This window comes from Falco naumanni, chromosome 2, assembly GCF_017639655.2.
Source record: "Falco naumanni isolate bFalNau1 chromosome 2, bFalNau1.pat, whole genome shotgun sequence".
NCBI lineage: Eukaryota > Metazoa > Chordata > Aves > Falconiformes > Falconidae > Falco > Falco naumanni.
Genome location: NC_054055.1, coordinates 31,044,390 through 31,052,921, shown reverse-complemented (window position 1 = coordinate 31,052,921; position 8,532 = coordinate 31,044,390). Strand labels below are relative to the sequence as shown.

The window sequence follows — 8,532 nt, the reverse complement described above, 5'->3', positions numbered from 1 at the left end:
GCTCTGGGCACACGGGGCCAGGGTAAAAGAGTGTTAGGACATGGCGGAGAGGCTGGGAGGCATCCTCCTCCGGAGAGCAGACAGGAGAGTAGAAGGGATGACAAAAATCTGGCTTGATTCCCAATAGAGTGTACTGGGTGTTGGGGATGCTGTGCCATGCTCTGCGGGAGAGAGGAAGGACTTTGGTGCCTCAGTGTTTGCATGTCATACCAATGAAATAAAGCTGAAGTCCTAGGAAAAACAAGGGCGGGCATGATTCTGCAGGAGGAGTGTATGGTAGCAGATATAGGAAGCACCATGCTGGGCCGTACTAAAGGTCTGTCAGGTAACAAATTTTTGGCTGTGGTCAACAGTGGCTGAGTGTCTATGGAGAGGGTCCAAGCATACACGCTGCTTGCCCGAATGCTGTCTCAGCATCCAACAATTGGCAGCTTGGGGGCTTCCTGAGACAGAAGCAGCTGTAGTACGCTGAACCACTTTCAGTGGATTTTTACTTCTTCAGTCTCCCCTTGAGCCCATGTTCGGTCTTAGCATCCATGGTTTAAGTGCCCACTGTGCAAAACCAATCTCTTTCACTAGTTTTGATCCAACCACCGACTGCAAGTTCCACAGTGTGCACTGGAAGAGGCAGTGAATGGGCATTTCCTACTCACCCTTTCCATGCTACTCTTGATCACTTGATTTTTGACTATATTAAATCCTTTCCTCCACTCCCTGGTCTTCTGTTTTCCAGGCTGAAGCATTCTAGGGCATTCAGCTGTTCCTTGTGTGCAAACCACTCTGTACCTTTGACCCTTCTTGCTGCTTTTCTCTGAACCTCCTCCAGATTCCACTATATCTTTTTTAAGATGTGGGGGTGGAAGAACAACCAGGACTGTACAAAGTGTTCATGATGCAAGCCCATCATGGCTTTATATGATGGGAAATGCTGCTGAGTTGGCTTTTGGCTCAGCTGCACCAGTCTGAATGATACTGCAAAGAGAGATGGACAAAGGAGCAGTGTTGGGGACAGACCATCTGGGAAAGGGCAAAGTGCTCCCCAACAGTGTGGGAGCCATGTGCCTGGGAGGCCCCATTAACCTGGTGGGCAGAGCTACCACAGACTGGTCCTGGAGGAGAAGAGGAGGAGAAAACAGTCATGAGGCATCTGTTCCTTCTCCTCAGAAAAGCTAAAAGCCCTCCAGCTTGTAAGCTGTGATGTGCAGTTCCCCATCAATGGCTGGGTGCTCTGTGCAGGAGCAAGGGAGATAGGACACAGAATGGGCTGTTTGCCAATGGGCACGGGCTCAGACAGGGCTGGTTTGATAAAAGCAACAGACTGAGGAGGGGTAAAGACCTCAGAGATGTCTGGAGGCAATAGAGGACAACCGCTTGTCAAGTAAGTGGTCTATTACGGTCTGGTGCTGGAGCCTAAGAAAGGGACATTTATACAGACCACCCAGGAAACAAGTCTTCTGCTGGGATTATGTCTTTTCCAGTAAATGGAAAACAAAAAGAAGGGGGTGGTGGGGTGGTGGGGGTGGAGGGATTGGGGTTGGGGGTGGAGGTAAAGAAAAAGAAATGGATGCAAACAGGGTCCCAGTTGCCAGGTACTTCATTGCTGGAACTGTTCATGCCAGTGCAGTTAGTGGTCCATATTCTGTGTATAAGCAGAACTGAAGATGGCTCTGGAAACCTGTCTTGTTTGAGGTGTCTCTGCTGTAAGCAGCAATCTCTACTATAATACCAGGTAAAGGAACAGAATTGCATTTTAACCTCATTTATTCCCCCCAGCACGTGAAACACATGTTGAGGAGCTAGAAATCACTCGTCCATTGGATGCAAAGTCTCGGTAGTTGCCTATGAATAAATGCTGTTAAAGTCTACCTAATTTTAAAATGAGTGAGGTTTTTGAAGGATAGACACCAAGTATTTGCCCCTAAGCTTGAGACCTAAGGACACTGGGTCTCAGCTGCTGCTGTTCCAGCTGTGTCATCTCTGCCTTCAGCAAAAGCTACACCGATATATCCAGCCAGAGAGATGCCCCCCCCCCCCCCCCCCCATTTCATCCGCGCTGCATTTGCTTTATAGTATATGGTTTGCCAACAGCTTTCGCTCTGTGTTTGTGGCTCAGTTTATCACAAGCAGAGCCAACGCAGGCGGTTCTAAGGGTGGGGCCATGTGCTGCAACTTCAGTGTGTACAATTTCTGTTTCAGATTAAAAAGAGATTAATTTCTGCTTTTCTGTGTTTTGTTTTGCAGATGGCAGGTAGCTCTTATTTACTTGAAGATGTTTTTTACATCTTCTGTTGGAGTGTTTGGAATAGGGTAGGTGGTATGAAGGAGAAGTGGGAAGAGTTAATCCAAGTAGGAGAAATTTTGACTGCAGCTGTGTGAAAAATGGGCCAGAAAGTGTTTTATACATTTATCTTTGTTTCAACAAAGCCTATTTCTTTTTCATACTTCAAGTACGTGAGAGGGGGTAGTCAACCTGAAATAGTTTATTTAATCCAAAATAGAACATCTTGGTTTTGGCCTGCTTAATCCTAATAAAAGAAATAAATAAGAAGAGTCAGTTTCTAACTGAAAACATCTTCTCAAGACCAATTTGAGAACATTTCAGTTTGAGAATGGTGAAAGAATACATATTGGCTGTAAAAAAAGAAGAAGAAAAAATATATTATTATTTCTGATCAGAAAAATCTTGTTTAAAAATAAGAAAAATCTACCTGGGGAGAGAGATGGACAGAGAAGTTCACTTTCTGGTGCTCACAGTTAGCTCAAAGGCAAGGCTTGCTGAGCAGGAGTCTTTCCTGTGTGGAAGATCCAGAGATGCGCTCAGTGAGACAGCTTCCCCAGCCATGTCACCTGCAGCTCACAGATTTGGTGTTCTTGAGGAGCTGGGGCCTTTCAATCTGCCTTTGGTGCTCCCCGATGCATGATCTGACTGATTTGAGGATGTCTTGGCAGTACCACCCCACCACAGTGGCAAAGAGGCCGCCCAGGGTCCTGGGGATCTCTTCCTCGAGCCTATGGTTTAGGTAACCCTGTCCTGCATCACCTTGGTGTTTTCCTGCTAGGCATAAAGCTCTCACCCGGGGAAACCTGCTGGGTTTGGCTGTTTGGTGGCGGAGCAGGGCCACAGACCCTGTGTGCATTCTGCTGCCATCAGCCCGGTGCAGGCACCAAGGCTTGGGCGGCCGAGCTGCCTTGGACAATTATTGCAGCATGGAAGCCAGATGAAATCTTGATTGAATCTAGCTCATAAAGAGTAACTCACTGAAAAGTCCTTGAGTTACTTGCACACATTTTTCTAATAAATGAGCCATGCAAATACTTAACCCTATTATTGCTTCTTAAGAGGAAGACATTAATAGTTCATCTTTAATAGTACACTTACTGAAAGGTTATCTGCAGTACATTAAAGTTCATAATGAACAATTTAAAATCAAATAAATAATCAAAGGAGGCCAAATAGGGCAGGTGAGAGTGGGAATAATGCACCAATAAACTTTCAGATTAAACATTTGGAGTGGGGGAACAAGCTTTTTCCTGCAAACGGAGTCTTGAGAAAACCTGCAGGCATCCCTGCATTTACAGGCAGGTTTCTGTCGGGGCTCAGACCCATTCCCTGGGAGCTCACAGCAGCCTGCTGGATTTGCTGACACCTTGGGTGCTGTGGCAGCTCTGCTGGGCACCTTGGACCCTGTGGTCCAAAAATCTGGGAAAAAAACTCAATTAATTGTTCTGGAATAAATCAGCTCCACATCTTTTTAATTTATTTCCTTTTGAAGGATAACCTGTGGCAGTCTTGCCTCTCTAGTTCAGAGGAGAAACTTTCTATTTAGTATCAGAATTTGCATGCAGTGTGGAAAATCCTCTTTCACCAACTGTTTCCACAATGGAGGCAGCAATGCAAAACCATGCCCTGGGCTTCTTACTGATTGTTGGGCAGTGCCGGTGTGTGGAATGTGCTCATGCACTGGTGGAAAGTGCAAACAAAAGGTTGTCTGAGAGCCTGGGCATTGCTGGCAGGAAACAAGGAGGCAAACTGGGCATCATCTGCCATTCACAAGAGACGCAAACTGCCACCATCAGTTCATCCCTTTTCTGTCTTTTCATGGTGCACTCAGTGTGTTTTCCTGCTCACCCAGCCCCTGTTTCTTCCCATCTATTACAATATACCATCCAGTAAAGCACTTTCCCTGTTTCTCTTCCCCCCTCTGTCTCTGCCCTGGGTGGCTTTCCCTCTCCCCATGAAGGCAGGTGGTGAGAGCCTGCTCGCTGCTGCCTGCTTCAGCTGCAGGGAGGGATGTTCTGCCCGGCACTGGGTGAGTGGGGCAGGAGAGGAGCACAGGCACTGTTGCCCAAACCTCACCCCTGCTTGAGGCTGCCGCAGGAAGGTTTCCACAGTAGCTGGGAGTGGGGGGAAGGCAGGCAAGCAGCTGCTTTTACAGGTCCCAGACTCCTGCGTAAGTGTTGTGTGTCTGTAGCTGGGCATGAAGCTTGGGGAGTCCTGGAGTCACATACTTCCCTTCTCCTGCTCCCTTGCTGCTTATCTTCTGCCTTCCCAATTTAGGAGACACTGACTTAGGATCTCCCCCAGCTTAAAAGAAAAAAGGAAAAAAGATTGTTCTGGCTTTTGAGGCATGCGATGTAGTGTGGGAGCAGAAAACCCTTGGCGCGGCGGTCGCAGAAAGCAGAGCTGTTTGCTGAGTCAGGTCCTTGATGAGCTGGCAGCTCCGCATCGGCCGTCTGGTATTCATTGTCGGCAACTTGCAGTCTCAACTTCCTACATCATCTCTTAATCCTCTAAAAGATGTGTTTCTCTGACTCAGAGCTGAGCGCGCTCTCGCTCCCCGTCCGCTGAACATGTGCCTTTCCATGCAGTCACAAAGCACCGGGCTGACCTGGCCCATGGCACCGCTGCTGTCGCTCCTGGGTGATGCCTGTCTGTCCTGTGTTTGGACCATCCACCACTGGCCTTCCTCTGGGTGGTGGGCAGATGTCTCCAGTCCATACCTGTCCCTGTGGCTGGAAAGTTTTTCCTACTGGATAAAGTATATTCCCTCTGTGCTCTTGCTGCTGTATGCAGCGTGGCATGGCGGCATGGTTTCTTTGTGCTGTACTATTCCCACCAGTCTTGTCTTCTTCAGACTAAACAGTACCAGGCCTTCAGTCTTTCCTCCAGAATAATTTTTTCTTGACCTCCTTGCTTTCCCCTTGGGCTTTCTCTGCTTGCTCAAGATCCAGCGTGCTAGAAGACATAGTTATTCCTTTAATGATCAGTGTTTTCTCAGGGACCCAGGAGATTTCATTGCAGGTGGTAAAAAACCTTTACATTTGAGCCAGATCGAGCTTCCTTGTTACAAAATATTGCTGTTTGCCACCATGTTCTTGGCCTGGCCTGTAATTTTGGGTGGTGGCTGCATACGCAAAAGTAAATTAATGGAACTGGCACTAACCAGCATGAAAAAATAAGAGGGCAATGAGTTCTTGAGAAATAAATGATGTTTCTAAATCAGTATAATATCTTGGTCATTGTTTAAGAACTAGCAGATCTTCGTAGACTAGAAGGTTACATGACAGACCTTCAGTTAATGTAAATAGGTACAGCTCTGTGGTCGAGTTACGCTGATTTACATCAGTGGAAAATTTGTCCCTGTGCTGACATTTGGGGGCCTTTAAAGGAAGACTATCCAGTTTAAAAATAACGGTTGTTTGATTATTTTTTTTTCTTTAAATGAATGTTAATGTCCCAAGAAACATACTCGAAAGACAGCAGGGAAAATTTTTCTTTCAGGTTTTTAATGTTTGCTTGTTTGCTGGTGTGTCCAAACTGAGCCTTTCACATCTCTGGTTATTGTTATTCACTGCATCCAGATACAGAGCATTATTATTTGTGCAGGTCTCCCTGTACCTGGAGGAAGGAAAAGCCTCTTTAAAATGGAGAAGGCAAGAAAAGAGCCCTAAAGCTGCATGAGAGATTCGGGAGAAGTGCAGTGATTGAAATGTATTTAACTAACTTTATTTTTAAAACTGACTTTAGGTGGGGAACCTGCGGAGAAATTACGAAACTGTCATCATCCTTGAGGACACGTTCAAACATGCCTTCTTCTCGCAGGCCACTTACTGCTGCTCTAATCATTGGAGTTCAAGGTTATTCTGAAGAGAGGAATTAAAAGGAAGGTTCATTTAAATACTGCTATGGATAAATAAATGCTATTAGCTTCCCCATTCCCTGAGGTGTATTTTTAAATCAAAATACTGCTACTGTACTCTTTGCTGGTCCTAATTCAACCATACACTAAGTAGAAATAATGCTATTTGCACTTACAGACTTGCACAAGCAGTAGAAATGCTGTATGAATATTAGCTACAAAAATTAGAATGGGGTCATTTTTATTGCTAATTAAATAATCACTTTATGCAAAAGCAGTGTAAAATATGTTTAGTAAAAGCAATTACCACATTTAATAAACAGTTTTGTTAGAGGTCTCTTCCACTGAACTAGAATTAATTTGAAGTCCTTTAAGTCCTTTCCCTATATTTTCTCACAGTACAATGCAGCAGTTAATTAGTGGCACAGTTGACTGATTTTATTGTACTCTAACTTAAAAGAAACAGTTATGGAATTGTAAAGTAGAAAAGTGTGCGTGTCTATATATTGCTACGGTAGCTATCACTGAGATTATAACACTTAGATGTCAAGAAAATCAATTAGGAATAAGCACTGAGGAGAGTGATTTCCAGCGATGTCTGGGTCTTTTTTTCTGTTTTCTCTATGTGGGAGCACACAACAAAGTTGTTCATTGCTTTTCCTTCTCCCACCCTGTTGTTATAAACTGTTGTGTGAAATCCTGTTCGGACATTCTCCTTTTCCCGTGGCATTTCAATGAGAGTAATTGATCTCCTGGCCTTCTCTGAGGCGGACTGAGCTAGCAGAGCAGGCTCTCCTCATGTTATTTCAGGAGAATTATTTATGGCGAAAGAGCTAAGGAAATAGGGTTATTACTAAGGACTTGGGAACAGAGGAAGATGAACAGAAATGGAGGTTGTAAATTAAATAAAGAATGGGACCGAAGAAAAAAAAAAGCATGGCAAGTCACGGGATCCGGTTCTGCTCTTGCTTCACACCAGTTTGCTCTACTGACCTAAACAGCTCTGAGGCGAGCTTCAGAGTCTGTGTTGTTACTGTACATAATAGATCTGAGCAAAAAAAATAGATCTGGGGGAAAAAAAATAAATAAATTGCAAAATACATGTGCATCCCAGGACAGAACCCCAGCTCAGGGTAAATGAGATAAATATCAGAGTTCAACAGAGCTGATTTGAGCTTTCGGAGGGTCTGGTGTGTTTCATTTTTCTAGCGTTATGAATAATAGCTAATTATGCAAACTGTTACTAAACTTGTTTCGCCATTTGGTGTACGGCTTGCTATTTTTTTGAGGGAAAAAGTACTGTATGTATTTAGCTCAATCCAATACAGAAATACCCCTCAGATTGTCTCCATTTGCTGGATTTATGCTGTCACAGAGTGAACGCAAATCTCAGTTTGGTGTTCAGGTGTTTTGAAATAAATCACTGAACTGCAGCCTTCATATCTTGCTTCTCTGACTCACTGCACAGCGGACACCCTAATTCAGCAAAGTGGCTTTTTCAGCCTGATGCTCTTCGTTGTCTTGTGGGCAGGGCAGATGAACAGACACTTTTGAGGAGAAATCTTGGAAGTTACAACTAATTTCATGTCAGTCTTTTCTTGAATGTTTTGGAAACCTGCTGTAATTTGCTGTATCTTTTATAAATCATCCAAATGATCATTGAATGGGAAACCGCAAGAGCAAGTAATCCAGCCACAAATTAACGATGAAACATAATGAACTGCCACTTATCTGTGCAATTGATATTTTCATCTGAAGGGTCCCTTCTGTTCAAATGTCTGGCTGAATTGCTTCTCCAGGATTTCTTTCGATTATTTGAATCTCTTGTTGGCCAAATAATTTTTGCTTCCCGTAGCATTTCAGATAAATGAGATTGTACCAAGAGAAAAGCAGAGCTAACACCATTCCAGTGGAGAATTTCTTGGCTCCGCAACTTGTCTTTTCTCACTTCAGAGACTCTTGAAGTAACAGAACATATAATATAGCCGTTTAATGTGTGCATTGTTTCCAGCCTTCTGTCTAATGGCAATGCTGTAAATTGAACTAACCGTTCGGTCATGTTTTAATAATTAACACTTTAACACAAAAGAGTCTTTTTGGTATCCTGTCATTGAGTGAAGTTTCATAGGTGATTTAAAAAGTCTGTTTTGTCAATCTGCTCTGTAGTTGCAAGGAAAGAGATTCTAAATTAAACCTAACGGGCCGTAGTTTTTTTTTTAAAAGGGCCTCAGCCTAGACTTAATTTGTTCCTGTAATACCATGATGTGATATGTGTGATTTTACTGCCTCTCTGTAGTAATGGCTTTGCAACAGTTGCTGTTCCTGTTGTAGCTGAAGGAAAAGCTTTGCCTCAGGTCGTGTTCCTGGTGCTGGAGGCACAGCCTCTGCTGCC

General features: G+C 44.2%; 1 long non-coding RNA gene across 1 annotated transcript; it reads left to right on the top strand.

Moving 5' to 3' along the window:
- Nucleotides 1–1,325: 1,325 nt before the first annotated feature.
- LOC121084007 lies at nucleotides 1,326–7,580 on the top strand. Its single transcript, XR_005826548.1, has 2 exons — nucleotides 1,326–1,378; nucleotides 6,029–7,580. It is a non-coding gene; the product is annotated as an uncharacterized LOC121084007 (long non-coding RNA).
- Nucleotides 7,581–8,532: the final 952 nt, after the last annotated feature.